Source organism: Lampetra planeri, chromosome 74 (genome assembly GCF_965212315.1).
Source record: "Lampetra planeri chromosome 74, kcLamPlan1.2.h2, whole genome shotgun sequence".
Taxonomy (NCBI): domain Eukaryota; kingdom Metazoa; phylum Chordata; class Hyperoartia; order Petromyzontiformes; family Petromyzontidae; genus Lampetra; species Lampetra planeri.
In genome coordinates, this window is record NC_136179.1 from 1487084 (window position 1) to 1504151 (window position 17068).

At 45.5% G+C, this 17068-nt stretch overlaps 1 pseudogene across 1 annotated transcript in view; it reads left to right on the plus strand.

The window, feature by feature from the left end:
- LOC144737808 (uncharacterized) overlaps positions 1–17068 on the plus strand; it is a 99225-nt pseudogene that overhangs the window by 34791 nt on the left and 47366 nt on the right. The window contains exon 6 of the transcript XR_013589079.1: positions 8750–9258. The product of XR_013589079.1 is annotated as an uncharacterized LOC144737808 (transcript). The remainder of the gene's footprint in view (positions 1–8749; positions 9259–17068) is intronic.

A 17068-nucleotide genomic window follows, 5' to 3' on the forward strand; every position in this document is an offset into this window, starting at 1 on the left:
GCTGTTGTATCTTGCTTGGAAAAAAAGTTTTGGGTCATGCACACTTTGCCCGTCTGTTTTGTAAGGCAAAGAAAACCATGTCAGACCCTTTTTATTTAAAAAATTCATGGTGAAATTTCCCACTTTTTTACGTAATATATAGGATACTAAGGCTAAGCACACCGGAGGATTGCACTTTTGTTGAAAAATGAAGCTGTAATAATTTGGCCATTATTGGCCAAAAACGGCATAGGTTAGTTTGCCGATTTTCTATATTGGGACGTGAACATTTCATCATAAAATGTACCACTTTTAATCTAATACATGGCATACTAAGGGTAAATACAATTGATGAATGAACTTTTTGTTTAAAAATAAAGCTTACAAAATTTTGATTATTTTGGTTAGAACTGGCATAAGTAATAATGCCGATTTCCTGTTTGGGACGTGAACATTTCATCGTGAAATTTTCCACTTTGAATCTAATACATAGCATACTACGTCTAAATACAATTGAGCAATTAACTTTTGTCGACAAATAAAGCTGTGAAAGTTTGGCCAATTTTGGCCAAGAACGGTAGAGGTTAAGTATGCCGATTTGATTTTTTTACTTCAAAATTTCATGCATGAAGTTCCCCACTTTTTAACGTAATATTACTCGGGCTAAACACAACCAAGGAATGCACTTTTCGTTGAAAAATAAAGCTAAGAAAATTGGGTCAATTTTGCCAAAAAACGGCCTAGGTTAGTATGGCGATTTTCTTTTTATGGACGTGAAAATGTCATCGTGAAATGTCGAGAGCCAAGCCACAACATCTACAAAGTGCTGCTCACAGCGAGTAGCACCGATGGAGGTCGTCACGGCACACGAGGGGGTGGGTGGCCAGCACCACGCCCGGCCGCCTTTGTCTCCCTAGTGGCGATGTTGACACACCGCACCGGGTGCTCGTTTGAGGCTGAGTCGACACTGCCGCTCCCTTTCTGTAAACAAACTTGAACTCTGACCCCGCTCTCTGACGTCACCGCTCAGCGTGACCTCATCGGCGTCAAACGCCAGGGGGAGGTGTTCCTCGCTAGTGACGTCATGTCACCCACCCCCGACCACCGCGCTCTTGAGCGTGACGTCATCTCTGCTCGGTCGCTGCCGATATCTGTCCCAGTGCCAATCCTTATTTGGGCAAAGCCACGCCCGGTACGTGGCGGCTCATTAACATAATGTATTCGTGAAGCCGTCGCGAGTTGAGAGCCGCTCATTGTGGGAGGCGAGTGTGATCGTACCCCGCAAATGACGTCATGTCGCCTGCTGCCGCGTGACGTCGCGAGGGACCAGGAAGTTGCCGCTCCGCCCGTGCACTTGAATCCGAGGTGAGAAATCCTCATCGCTGTTGTGGTGGTGGTTGTTGTGGTGGTTGTTGTTGTTTATTGAGGTAGAGCCTCACTCTCTCTCTCGTAGGGATGTTAATTGAGTAGCAGCGAGCATGGAAGCGATGTCCAGGTTGGAACTTATCAACTTGGGGCCTTGCCTCCTGCCCTCGCCTGATCGCGTTTGCTTCAATTATCTCGCTTAAGTTGAATTTGTCTTGACCCGGCTTGCCACTTTGTAACTTTGTTTTACTTTAAATATTAACACAGTTTTTATTTTTACCAGGCCAAGCCCGCTTGAGCTGCTATACCGCTCTTGTTTTCAGAAGCGACCTGCCCACAACAACAACAAGGTGAGGCTCGTCAACAGTGTGGTGGTGTTCACTCTGGACGCGTGGCGGTGTTCACTCTAGACGCGTGGCGGTGTTCACTCTCTGCATGTGGAGTGGGGACAACCGGGAGATCCGGAGGGAAATCCACGCGACCACGGGGAGAGAGAGAGAGACACGTAAGCTCCAAATATACAGCAGGCGTCAGGGTTGGGATCGAACCCACGACTTCCTGTATGCCAGGACAGGTAGTTAACATCTCACCACAGAGAGAGAGACATGCAGCCTCGGCTGTGTTGGTTGATCCTCAATGAATTACTTGGTGGAGTGAGGAAGCATTCATACTGAGCGGATGAAGGTAGCCAGGCATGGGTCTGGACACGCCACCACCTGTGAACCATGTCACTGAAAAACCCTGAAAATTTGATTCTTGTAAGAAAGAAAAAAGCTGAAAGAAATCAATTTAACTAAATCGGATGTTTTTCACTGAAGGAAATTTAACCTTAACCCACTTCTACGTAATGTCGATTTTGGCATCTCGGAAAGGGAATGACGTGGCAAGCTGAAAATAGTCGTGTTCACTTATAAATTCCAGACAGCATAAGCTGTGAAAATTTCATGACGCCAGAGCTCGGCGTTGGAGAGTTTTTGCTGCTTCACACAAACAAACAGATGTAATTTCTATTCTCAGGTTTTTTCGGTAAAGTCACGTAGGTAAAACATCAAAATTAATGAAAATAAAACTAAAATCACGACGTTTCGGAGGCAACACAAGTCTCCGTCATCAGGTGGGACCGTCACAGCCAGATTAGCTGCATCAAGTGAGGCAATGATTCAAGATGTAATCCCTTATAAGCAAGTTGAAGCAGCTAATCTGGCTGTGACGGTCCCACCTGATGACGGAGACTTGTGTTGCCTCCGAAACGTCGTGATTTTTGTTTTATTTTATTTTCATTAATTTTGATGTTTTACCTACGTGACTTTACCGAAAAAACCTAAGAATATGATTCCTTGCAGTCACGAAAGCTTCAAAGCTAGATGTAATTTCTGCTTTATATTTAAGATAGCAGTTGTACCTGTTCTTCACACGGATATGTATTGAAACTCCGAGAAGCCAATGGCTTCATCGGCCAGGAGCGAAGCGCCACCTAAAATCTCCCGGCACGCTGTTAACAGCTCTAGAAGTACGGCGCACGAAGAGCCATATGGTAGGGGTAAGCGTTGCAGAGCGCTTAACTCAGTTGTGTTGCGGGTTGACGCCACATACTCCATGGTCATTTCTCCCCCCCCCCTCCCAAAATACAAGTCTATTTTTTATAGTTTTTACATTGTGTACAGTATGGAACCTACCCACATGCCAAATTTCAAGTGTGTTGCATGTTGGGAAGTATGCTAAACATTTCGAACAGACACACGTATCTACACATTTCCCTTTTATATATAGACTAGCTTTACTACCCGGCTTCGCCCGTGACTTGGATTCTTGTCTTGGATTAAAACACTGCCTACGTGGAGTGTTTGGGGGGGGGGGGGTGACGTCAGCAAGCACACTGCGTAACGCTGCCGCATGCGGGTGTGACATCACAGATGTGATGACAGATGTGATGTCACCACTCACTTGCGTGCAAAATAAATGCATTACAGTGATCCCTCGTTTATCGCGGTTAATGGGGACCGGAACCCCTCGTGATAGGTGAAAATCCGCGAAGTAGGATTGGCCCACCTAGGAATTTCCATATATGTGTGTGTGGGTACCAGAATGTTTAAAATATGTATATTTATACTTTATATATATATTTTACTTAAATCTATTTAATTATAAAACCTTAATATTATACATTCACTCTCTCTCTCATACGATATGTATTATGGTGTTCTACACTGACCAGTTAATTTCGAACACAACACTATGATACGCAAGACACAGTTGACAGCGTGAACGAGAGTGGCGAGATACAACAAGGGAAGAAGCTGGGAGAGGATGCGATGATGCGCAGCCAATCAGCTCACGGGATACTGTACATCCACTCGTGCTCTCATTCGTCGATCTCGCGCCGGGAACCAATCACAAAGCCTCTGAGAGAGTTTCTCTCTTTGTCTGGTATCCTGGGAAACCGTTTCTCTCGCGCATCACGATGAAACAACGCTGCTTTCCGCAATACGGCTGCCGATATGGCAGTATTTTTTAATTTAAATTTTTCGATGAATATTTTTGAAAAATCCGCGATGCACTGAGGCCGCGAAACTTGAACCGTGAAGTGGCGAGGGATTACTGTATTGCGCCCCCGCCCCCTCCCCAAAATACAAAAGTCTATTTTTATACTTTTCGCATTGTGTACAGTCTGGAAGCTAACCACATGCCAAATTTCAAGTTTGTTGCATGTCGGGAAGTATGCTAAACATTTCGAACAGACATTCACAAACTTCCCTTTTTTATATATAGATAAATCAGCATTTTGCGACCGCCACCGTGTGGCATATTATTATGTGCCAGGGACTCTTGAGAGGACAACAGTCCAAGTACATAATTTGCAATAAGTAACGGCAAAGCAGTTATAAGCGACTCGCAGAATTGTGCGCAGTTGCGTATACAGTACACGGCTTCCCTGAAGGCAAACACCTTCAGCGAGCGCGATGCCGATCACACGCGTCGAATAAAAAGCAAGGGACAAGTCCTTACTAATAACTCTTTACTAACAACTCCTTACTAACAACTATCATTATTTCTAGATTTTAAGCTATCGTGACTGCAAGGATTCATACTCTTAGGTTTTTTCGGTAAAGTCACGTAGGTAAAAGATTAAGTAAAATAATAATAAATGAAAAAAAATCAATTAAAATCACGATGCTTCGGAGGCAACACAAGCCTCCTTCATCAGGTGTCAAAAGGCACAGCAAAATAACTGTAGTGGGAGTTATTTGTGATGGGGCATTTAATATATAGGGTAAGAGGAGGGGGGAGGAGCCAAGGGGGGCGGGTGCAGGATGGGGGGGGGGGTTGAGGTGTGGGTGGAGCCAGGAATGTGAAAATAGTAAAACGTTGTAGGAAGGTGAAAATAGTAAAACGGCGTCTAAATAGTCGTTGGAGGGAGGACGAAGTGTAGGATGGGGGAGGGGGGGTTGGGATGTGGGTGGAGCCAGGAAGGTGAAGGTGGAACTAAAAGACGGCTTCACGGATGGTGGAGGAGGGACGCAGAGCGTGGGGGAGTGGCGATTTAAGTTTAACATGGTTAATCACATCTTTCCAATGATTGCTCAATTTGAATCCATCTTCTCGGGTGAAGTTGTGTTTGTATATCTGTATGGCTTCATGGACAAATCTTTGGTGGTATCCAGCCGGCTTGCAGAGTACCTTCATATCGGAGAAAACGATATCATGATCACCCACAGCGTTGTAACAATGATTGGTAACGGCTGAAGAATTTGTTCTGCCATATTCTTAGGTTTTTTCGGTAAAGTCACGTAGGTAAAAAATTAAAATTAATAAAAGTAAAATAAAATAAAAAATTAAATATAAATCACGACGTTTCGGAGGCAACACAAGCTTCCGTCTTCAGGTGGAACCGTCACAGCCCGACAGCTGTGTCAAGTAAATGAGAGATTACAAGAGATGCCACTCCGTATATATAAGGTTGAGGGGGGGGGGCCAGGAATGGCCCACTTTTTATTATTATGGTAAGGTGCGGCTTGAGACTATGAATAGACTGCATAACAAAAGACTGAGCCTTCATTATGGAGAGGTTCGGTTTGTGACTACGCCTAGCCTACATAACAAAAGTGTGAAAAAAGAAAGCTAAACCTGGTAGAAAGCTAAACCTGTTTTTGTTTTACCAGGTTTAGATTTATACCAGGTTTAGCTCTTGTAATCTCTAATTTACTTGATACAGCTGTCGGGCTGTGACGGTTCCACCTGAAGACGGAAGCTTGTGTTGCTTCCGAAACGTCGTGATTTTTATTTTATTTTACATGTATTAATTTAATTTTTTTACCTACGTGACTTTACCGAAAAAACCTAAGAATATGAATCCTTGCAGTCACGAAAGCTTCAAATCTAGAATTGTTCTGCCATGTTTCAAATCTGATTTGTGTTCGCGAATTCGGTCCGAAATATGTTGTTTCGTCTCCCCGATTATAGCAGTCCCCGCAGGTACAACTCAATTTGTAAACACCGGGGTTCTGTAAGTCCGGAATGACATCCTTTACGGATGGGATCAGATCCCGGATTTTATGTACTGTACTGAATCGGACTTGGATCTTATGTTTGTTTAGAATTTTGGAGATCTGTTTGGTCACGCCTGCTATGTATGGCAATGTGATAGTTTTGATCGGAGTTTCAAGTGGTTGTTTCTGTATGGTGGGAGAAACAGCTTGGCGGATAGTGCGGTCAGAGTATCTGTTTATCTTGAGGGCCAAATGTACATGTTTCAGTTCACTGGCCAGGTGGTGTTGGTCACAGATGCAATGAGCTCTCTGGTATAGTGTTTTGATGAGAGAATTATTTTGAGCCGGATGGTGGTGGGAATCAGGTTTCAAGTAGGAATCTGTATGGGTGGCCTTCCTGTAAACACAATGTCCCAAAGATCCATCAGGTCTCCTCTCAAACAACATCCAAGAATGGAAGTCTGCCATCTTTCTCCACTTCCATGGTGAATTTGATGGATGGGTGTCTGGAATTGATGTGGTCCAGGAAATGGTTTAATGCTGGGAGGCCATGTGGCCAAATGACGAAAGTGTTATCTACATATATCTTCCACAGGAAAGGACGTAGGGTGGACGTCTGGATGGCGTCTGATTCAAACTTTTCCATGAACACATTGGCTATCACTGGTGACAAGGGGGAGCCCATGGGGGTACCCTCATTCTGTTTGTAGAAGGTGCCATTCCAGGTAAAGTAGGTGTTGGTTAGGCAATGCCTAACCAGCGCAGGTACATTCGAGTTCAGTCCATATTAGACCAAGTCTTCGATTATTGTTAAGGTGTCAGGAACTGGGACTTTGGTAAACAGAGATACCACATCAAAACTGACGAGGATATCGTCAGGAGACAGTACCATGTCCTTGACCATAGAGACCAATTGGGTTGCGTTAAGTACTGCTGACGAGGTCTTGCCAGTGAAGGGGAGCAGAGTATCTGATAGAAAACGGGCCAGTTTGTATGTAGGAGAGTTGATTATGGACACTATGGGTCGTAGTGGGGAGCCTTCTTTATGGATCTTGGGAAGACCATAGAATCTGGGAGGTCTTGCAGCCGAGGGTTTTAAGGAGGGACGTTTGGTTGGTTCGATTAGGGACGTCGAACTCGTGATGATCTTGTTGGTCTTTGTCGTTAGGCTGTTAGTCGGATCCTACTGATGATCTTGTTGGTCTTTGTTGTTAGGCTGTTAGTAGGATCCTACTAACAGCCTAACGACAAAAACCAACAAGATCGAACCAACGTCTTTTACGAGGATTCATGTCTGCATTTACCACAATACTTGCAGTGAAATGCGAACAAAACACACTATGATAATATATGCATAAAATTTCGATTTAAAGCTTTCGTGACTGCAGGGATTCATCTTCTTGAAACTGATTGGTCCACACCAAGGGACGGCTTTTTTTGAGCCTCGACCCAATTGGTGCTTGACCAGAGGACACCAATTGGTGCTCGACCAGAGGACGCCAAAAGGCGTACTGCTCACACATATTATCATAGTGTGTTTTTGTTTGCATTTGACTGCAAGTATTGTGGTTAATGCAAATGTAGTGCCATGGATGGGCTGCACTTGCAGGCAACGACAGACATCCCAGAAGCGTTTGGGGGTTGTGAGGGGTCCTACGATCCCTCGCAAACACTCCTAACCGCCGGGGGGGCTACGGACGTACTGGCCTTTAATGGCAGACATGCAGACCTCGGTGAGGGACTCTGGGGTCACCCACGTCTCTCACGGAGGTCCGCACCTCGGCTGAGAAACGTATATAAGGTGGACCTCTGGAGAGGTCCTGGCAGTTGAAGACGACCAGTTGAAGCAAGAAGACCTGCTAGAATAGGACCCTGGACCACTAGCTTCGCCGTCTTTTTAAGGGCTGAAGCTCTGTGAGGCCAGTGGTGGACCCTGGGTCTCCCATAGGATATTATAGCCAGAGGACCTGGAGCGCAGCCGGGGCAGGCATGTTACGTAGGAGGCGTATAATATACCGAGTGGAAGTACTCGAGATAAACTGTACGAGGAGTTGATGTTTAGTAGTTAGGGCGCGTGTGTATAATAAAGACGTGCCCCCAACAAAGTGTCTCCGGAGAAAACACGACACAGACATGAATCCTCAAGGTTTCAGTTTTGTTGCCAGAAAAAAGGGGACAACTCCTATTATTAACTCCTATGATTTTTCATTGCTGGAGGGTTTGCCCCCCTCCCTACCTTAAAATACTGGCTCCGCCCTTGATTGTGTGACAGTGTCAAGTTTGTATTTGCAGTAAAGTCTATTAATTCTATTGAGCACAGAGGTTATATCAAAACGGTAGTTTATTTTTGTTTTCATCTGGAAGTCTTTGTAAGATTGGAGTCAGGAAGTTATCACAGCACATGTGCAGCTGAAGTCGGAACTTCATCCCAGCATTCAAGGACATCTGTGCCTGGCTTCACACCTCTTAGTTGCGATTGAACATTAATTTATGCATTTGTGCATAACACAAATAGTATTATTTTCAACATCCTTTACTATGTCAGCTGAATTTAGCTTTCATAAATATTCCTTTTGTAGCCAGACAGCCGAAATTGTGTGCTCGGAGTTTTGGGTTAACATTCATTTTGAAGATACTAGGGCTTCCAGGCATGTTTATAACCGTGTGCCATAACAGCCCGTGTGATGAATTTGGGACACTTTTTCACTATATCATGAATATATGCATAAGTATAGACTTGTAAGTCACGTGTGACTGTATATATGCATTGATACTGATGTGTAGATGGTGTGGATATATTTTTCTGTCTGCAGCTGCCGCTTCCTCTGCAGAATTGGTCTGATGGAGCAAAGGCACTCGGCGCGGTTCGGTGCAAAAAGGCAACAATGCGACCTGCGTGCCAACAGCACAGATCGTACTGAACATTTGACACAGCACCAGAGAACTCACACAGCAGAGAAACCCGTCAAGTGCAGTGTGTGTGGGAAAACGTTTGCACAGTCATCTACTCTTGTAAAACACCAGAGAACACACACGGGAGAGAAACCCTTCAAGTGCAGTGTGTGTGGGAAGGCATTTTCACAGTTAGCTACTCTTGTAGCACACCAGAGAACACACACGGGAGAGAAACCCTTCAAGTGCAGTGTGTGTGGGAAGGCATTTTCACAGTCAACTAATCTTGTAGCACACCAGAGAACACACACGGGAGAGAAACCCTTCAGGTGCAGTGTGTGTGGGAAGGCGTTTGCACAGTCATCTGCTCTTAACAAACACCAGACAACACACACGGGAGCGAAACCCTTCAAGTGCAGTGTGTGTGGGAAGGCGTTTTCACATTCAGCTAATCTTGTACCACACCAGAGAACACACACGGGAGAGAAACCCTTCAGCTGCACTCTGTGCGGGAAGTCGTTTGCACTTTCACCAAATCTTCAAAGACACCAGAGAACACACAAGCATCAGAAGATCCACAAGGAGTGGAGTCTGAAATCAGCTTGTGAAAGTCAAAGTGCCGCAATGAGCCCATCCCTCATCAAACAAGAACCGGGAGAAAATCCCAGCTTGGACACTTTTAAAGGTATCGAGGTGAAATGTGAAGAAGTGAAGGTGAAGAGTGAAGAAGTGATTGTGAAGAGTGAAGAAGTGAAGGTAAAATGTGAAGATAAAGATTCAACTCCAAAATCGGACCTTCACATCGATGGAGGCAACGTGAAGCAGGAGGAGAATTCTGACTGCGAGGCAGAGCGAGGCAACTCCCAGCAGTTTGTGGAAGTGGAGGTGTGGGTGGACTTCCGAGACAATACAAAGTCAAATGGAGACCCAGGAGATGTGTAAGCTTGAGACGATGTTGCTCCAATAGATGCACCTTTTGTCACAGACCATTAATGACCAGAAAGAAGTTAAACACTCAATTCCTAGGTTCAACTTGCAGGGTAAGAGCGGCCAGTCTTTATGGACCTGTGGGTTGGGTAGATCTCTAACCAGGAGTGAAAGCCAATAAGCTCAAAAGCATTCACTTTGTTCTAATAATTCATTTACTAGCAGTCGCCGCCCGCTTCGCGGGCGGTGTGTATATACTTGGTTGGTGGGGAGTTGAAAGTGGCTGGACACAATAGACATGTTTTGGTGATTGTTTCTAGATTTGAAGCTTTCGTGACTGCAAGGATTCATATTCTTAAGTTTTTTCGATAAAGTCACGTTGGTAAAACATTAAAATTAATACAAGTAAAATAAAATAAAAATCACGACGTTTCGGAGGCAACACAAGCTTCCGTCTTCAGGTGGAACCGTCACAGCCACGACAGCTGTATCAAGTAAATGAGAGATTGCAAGAGCTACCACTCCGTATATATAATGGTTGGAGAGGGGGGAAGGGCCAAGTACGGCACACTTTTTATTCATATGGTAAGGTGAGACTTAAGAGGGTGAGCCTTTGTTATGGAGAGGTACTGTTTGTGACTAAGCCTGGCCTACATAATAATAGTGTGAAAAAAGAAACAACTAAACATGGTAAAACAAGCCTGGCTGTCTATCAATAACCTGTAATAGTTGTCTGGCAAATAAGACAAACATAAGATCCAAGTCCGATTCAGTACAGTGCATAAAATCCGTGATATGATTCCATCTGTGAAGGATGTCGTTCCTGACTTACAGTATCCTGGAGTCTACAAATTGAGTTGCATTTGTGGTGATTGCTACATTGGAGAAACGAAACGTCATGTTTCTGATCGTGTCCGCGAGCACAAGTCAGATCTGAAACACGGCAGAACTGATTCTTCGGCCGTTGCCGATCATTGCTACAACTCGGTGGGCTCTCATGAAATTGTATTTTCCGAGACCAAGGTTCTCTGCAAACCTCCTGGCTACCATCAAAGGTTTGTACACGAAGCCATACAAATATACAAACACAGACATAATTTCAACCGTGATGATGGTTACAAACTGAGTAATCATTGGAAAGATGTGATTAACCATTGCAAAAAAGATTTAACTACACTTATTTGACCAATCTTATTTATTATTTGACAGACAACTATTACAGGTGTACCATGTTTACCATGTTCACCATGTTTAGTTGTCACAAACCATAACAAAGGCTCAACCTCTTTAGACTCACCCTACCATATGAATAAAAAGTGTGCTGTACTTGGCCCTTCCCCCCTCTCCAACCATTATATAAACGGAGTGGTAGCTCCTGCAATCTCTCATTTACTTGATACAGCTGTCGTGGCTGTGACGGTTCCACCTGAAGACGGAAGCTTGTGTTGCCTCCGAAACGTGATTTTTATTTTATTTTACTTTTATTAATTTTAATGTTTTTACCTATGTGACTTTACCGAAAAAACCTAAGAATATGAATCATTGCAGTCACGAAAGCTTCAAATCTAGAATAACTAAATATTACTTTGTTTAACTATAACCGCGGCACCATCCAGGCGAGTAAAGGAAGAGCAGAGCCCGAATCGAAAGCCGCCACCCGAACATCAGCAGCAGTAGATCGCGTGATTCTAATAGGACCACGTTGTTATTATAATAATTTTAATGCGATCAAAACCGCGCACCTCCCATTTTGCATTTACGACTCGCAATGGTACATACAACATAAAATAGCTCAGTGTAATTCTAATACGACCATAGTGTAATTCTAATAATTTTAATCCGATCCTAATCCTGCACCCCCCCCAGTTCGCATATACGACCTCCTGTTCGCATATCCAAAGGCCATATTACATACAAGCACAGTTCGCTTGCACGTACACTACACATACATGCGCAAAGTGTGATTCTAATACGATCACATTGTGATTCTAATAATTGTAATGATATTCAAACATTGTTTTGAAGCTTTCATGACTGCAGGAATTAATACGCTTTGGTTCTTTCGATAAAGTCACGTAGGTAGAATTAAAGCAAAATTAATCACGATGTTTCGGAGGCAACACAAGCGCCCGAAACGATGTCTGCAGCAGACATCGCGGATATCGCTTATGGTGTTATAAATGACGTATTAAAAAAAACTATTTTATAGTCGTCTAATGTTGAGTGTAATCTTTAGAGTGTTACAGTTTACATGTTTTAGAGTACAAGTGATCTCCGGTATACTTCGAGGGACCGGAAGGTTGCTAAACTATTTATAACGGGGACATTTCCCCTCTAGGACCACATGTTGATGGGGGAGACAGCCAAGATGTTGCCGGTTAAGGTCAGACTTGTGTGACGGAGATGCTCCACCTGAAACTCGGCTTCACACGTTTTTGCTTTGAACATTGTACAATAAATAACGGACAATCAGTTGTTAAAATACTTTTTTATTCAAATGCAAGATATTTACGTAAAAACTCGTATCGAGGGTTTATTACGTCCAATTTTCAAATAGTTACAGTAAAATGTAAACGATGTCAATTCCAGGAATACCAAAGCGTCAGCGTATCATTCCCGTTTGAAATGGGTGTAGACCTCGGGTCATAAAGAAGTGGCCGGGGCTAGTGATGTTCACGTGAGAAATTAGCATGTAACTTTAGAAAAGGAAGAGAGCGGCCTTCTCGACGAGGGAGTGAAACCCAATGAGTAATATTCTTTTACAGCGTTACAATGGATAGGTTGTAGTTCATAGGTTATAATATTATGTTTCACTATGTTAGAGCTTAACATGTGAGAGTCTACAATATCAGAGTTGATCAAATGCGAATGATCAAGGGCGTCAATCGGGTGAGTTTGATCAGAGGCTTTAATCAAAGGCGTCATCCCATCACGGAACATCACCTCCCTGCGTTTATTACAGCAACAGAAGCAACTACAGCAGCAACAACAGCAGCGACAACAGCAGCAGCAACATCACATTTCGAGGGCGACGCAGCTACTTCCGATTCTGCTGCCCAGCTGTTTGTAGTCAGGACCTGCTCTCGCAGGACCCCACACGTCTTTGGAAATGATTGCGATGGTCATGTCTGAGCTGAGAATTAAGTCACTCAAGATTAATTCTAGATTTGAAGCTTTCGTGACTGCAAGGATTCATATTCTTAGGTTTTTTCGTCGTGATTTTTTTATTTTACTTTTATTATTATTTTACCTACGTGACTTTACTGAAAAAAACCTAAGAATACACTCGATTACTTTGTTTGACCATAACGTTAGGTAGGTTAGTGTCATCGGGGCTGTGTGAATACTACTCATGAATGAAATCACACTCCTGTATGACCGACATTGTACTAATTTTGGTTGATCGAGTAGAACAAGGCACGTGCCATGTCCAGACGAGTTTTTATCAACAACAGTGTCCTTATATATGATGCTAGGTTGGAGGGGGAGAGGTGGGAAGAAGAGCGCCTTGACAAAATAATTTGCATATCAAGAGGAATTTAGCATATTTATGGAAAATGCGTAGGAGGTGGGCGGAGGGTTTCAAAGTCATATTATGCCCGTGCATTATGCAGGACCAGCAGCATCAAAGGGAGGGAATGGAGGTAGCATTAACAAAGGGAAGGAATGTTAATAGTATGTAGCTGCAGTTAATAAACAAGTATAAACTACATAGTATCATCAGAATACTAAATATACTCTCCAATAAGCTGAGCTACTAACAGTAAGTAATACATTACAATTCTATGTCGCAAAAATATAATATGCTTCCAGCTAAACTTTTTTCTCTTACATCACACGGGTCTACCCCGTACTATATACTACCAAATAGCAATATTCAGTATATGTAAAATAATCGCACAAACCCAATATTAGCCCGTGAAATAATGAATCGTTACAATTGTAATGACTCCGGACTCAGACTGCAGAGGGTTCTTTTATTTAGCCTTTAACGCGGTTTGAGACCCCAGGCGTTACGATATAGCAACGACGACGACGAGACAGAAACCAGCCAACACAGCCCCAAACCTCGTTCCTCCCTCTCATTCTCGGCGTGAACCTCCGCCCACACTTGGTCCCGCCTTCCCTTCACGAACTCTATCTTGTCACCACTTGTTCCTTAGTTGACGCACTGTCTTTACATCACCCACCTCTATGACCTCTACCTGACCCCGCCATGGGTGGAGCAACTTGGGGGACATACCCGGTGGCACCTGTGGGCAATACAACCATGCCCTGTCCCCGACCACTCATGGAAGCACGTGCTCCCGCCAGCCCGTGTTCTTTACATTGGCGGCTTAAGCTCTGGTGGGGAAAGGTCCTCGTTATGAATCGTTTCGCAACATTCAGGTCCAGAATACCGAAGTATACCGGGAATCACCTGTACTTAAAAACATGTGAACTGATAACACTAAAAACAATAACACTAAACATTAAACGACAATAAAAATATCAACTGGTTTTGTAATTTATAGCACCATAAATGGAGGTACGGTATTTAAATCTCATTAGAAGTATTAAAATCTCACTCTACACGTATGTATGTAAATTATCTGTTCAATCGAACCGGAGGTCGGATATGTGAACTGTGGGGGGGGGGGGGGGGTACAAATTTTAGAATAACAATATGGTCGTATTAGCATTTTAATGGGCTATAATGTATGTTATGTACAAATGCAAATCGTTAACATTTATTGTAGCATCATATTTAAGGACACTGTTGTTGATAAGAATTCGTCTGGACATGGCACGTGCCTTGTTCTACTCGATCAACCAAAATTAGTACAATGTCGGTCATACAGGAGTGTGATTTCATTCAAGAGTAGTATTCACACAGCCCCGATGACACTAACCTACCTAAAGTTATGGTTAAACAAAGGAATCTTGAGTGACTTAATTCTCAGCTCAGACATGATCATCGCAATCATTTCCAAAGACCCCCGGGGTCGGTCACCGCTGGCCGACGGTGCCGATCCGTACTCTCCTCCCCCCATGACGTCACATCCGGAAGGTCGTTTACGCCCGCATTACACCACCCTCCCCCGTAGAGAAAATCCAGCCGACCTCGGCTGAACAACTCCAACAAGTAATGCGAGCGAACACGACCGAACACGTTAAAGGACACGAAGCATACAATAATATAACAGTAAGAACAAGAACACAACACAACAGTCAACGAAATGTGAGGGATTTTGAGCGGGTGCGGGTCGCCGGCCCGTCCCGGATGGTCGGCGGCCCTCCCGCCGAGCGGGAACGTGACAGGGTTTTAGGAGCGACAGGATAAAGTTCATCTGTCGCTATTGGAGGCCCGCCAACGTCCCATATTCCCGAAGGCCCAGCGTCAGAGGTGTCCCGCGATCGCGTCTGCGGCGGGGTCGGAAGGGCTGCGGGTCTCAGAGTTTTCGCAGCCGTAGTAGGCACACCCCGAGCAGAGCCTCCTCTCTCCTGCGGCGTCACGGCCGGCTTGTCTGTAAAAGGCACGACAGGCGCTCTTGCAAGGTCAACAGGCACAGGCAAGGGCGAGTCGGCAGCAACAGACCCCGGCAAGGCAACATCAGGAGATGACGCATCAGGTCGAGGGGCCACGTATGGTTTCAAGCGAGATGTGTGAACGAACCAACGCCGAGATCCAAACCGAACACGCGCCGACTGTGGGTTGGGAACTTCGATGAGGCGAACCGGCCCTTGCCATGGTTTATGTAATTTAGGAGAGGTACCTGGCCGCACTTGTGGGCAATGGAGCCAGGCCAGGTCACCCACTTTCCAGGGGCACTCCCCCTTAGAGCGTCGAGCACACCGCTCGTTCCGGGCCTGGGCTTTGGCCGTAGCCATGCGGGCCCCTTCCCGCGCCACAGTAACACGGCGAACGGTGTCCTGAATATAATCAGGAAGAGGCTTAACAGGTCCCCTCACTCCAGTTCCCAACTGCACATTAATCGGCGGCACGTTTTCACGACCGTACATAAGAAAAAACGGCGAATATCCTGTAGCCGCATGCGGCGTCATCCGGTACGCCGAAAGTACCCCAGGGATATGCAAATCCCAATCTGATTGTTTTTCACTCACCGTGTGACACAACATGGCGGACAAGGTCCGATTTAGCCGTTCAACCATACCATCCGTTTGTGGGTGGTAGGGAGATGTCCGTATTTTCTTAGTTCCGAGAGCCGCACACACTTCCCCCAACAATTTAGAAGAAAAATTTCGGCCCTGATCCGTGAGGAGCCTCTCCGGCGCCCCCTTGTCCATAACGTACCCAAATAGAAAGGCGTCTGTAATGGACGCCGCTGACTGGTCGGGCAAGGGCCAGGCCATCGGCCAGCGGGAGAGGTACTCCACGCCAACTAGCAAATATTTATTTCCCTTAGCGGATGGCGGAAAGGGTCCCAAAATATCTAACGCCACCAATTCATTAACTCGAGACACCTGAATAGACTGTATCGGCGGCACATATGGATGTTTAGGTGGCTTCCGGCGGGCACAATCGGGACACGCGCGAACGTGACCGACGACGTCTGTCGTCATGCCGTGCCAATAGTAACCTCGCTGCAGCGTCAATAGGGTCTTCTGCACCCCCAGATATAAAAGCGTGTCGCAATGCAGAGTCCTAATCAATTCGTACCGCGAAGATGCCGGTACAACCAGACGCCAGCGTTCCTGTATCCCTTCCCTCCACATCAGCAGACCATCACGGAGAGCGGTTTCCGGCACACCCCCCGTACCCGGTCCCCCACCCTCCTTCACAGTCCGCTTACGTAAAGTCACCAATGAATTGTCCAACATTTGTTCCCGAATCCACACAGACCTCGGGAGATGCAAAATCCCATCAGCCGGTCCCCCATCAGCCGGCCCCGGCTCATTCGGAGCTTCAGGCACTTCGACCGCCATCGCGACAGGCTGAGGGGGGTGCCGAATCGGCCCACATCTATGCGTTCCAGACGCGCACGCGCAAGGGGATCGCTGTGGCAACCTGGAAAGCGCGTCCGCATTGGCGTGACGCACCCCCTTTCGATGGTGAATTTGGAAGGAAAATTCTTGCAGCGTGTCCAACCACCGCGCCAGCTGGCCGGATGGCTGGTCCATCTTAAGAGCATACTGCAAGGCTGCATGATCCGTGCGTACAATAAACGAACGACCGTACAGATACGGTCGAAATTGGCGGAGAAAAAAAACAATAGCCAACAGTTCCCTGCGAGTGACGCAGTAGCGGGTTTCCGCGGGAGACAAAACCCGGCTACCGTACGCCACCACGCGTTCCACACCACCTTTGGACTGAGACAACACCGCCCCAATGCCCGTGTCGCTCGCGTCCGTATCCAGAATGAAAGGATGTTCAAAATCTGGATAATCCAACGTCGGCGCCGTAGCCAATAGATCGC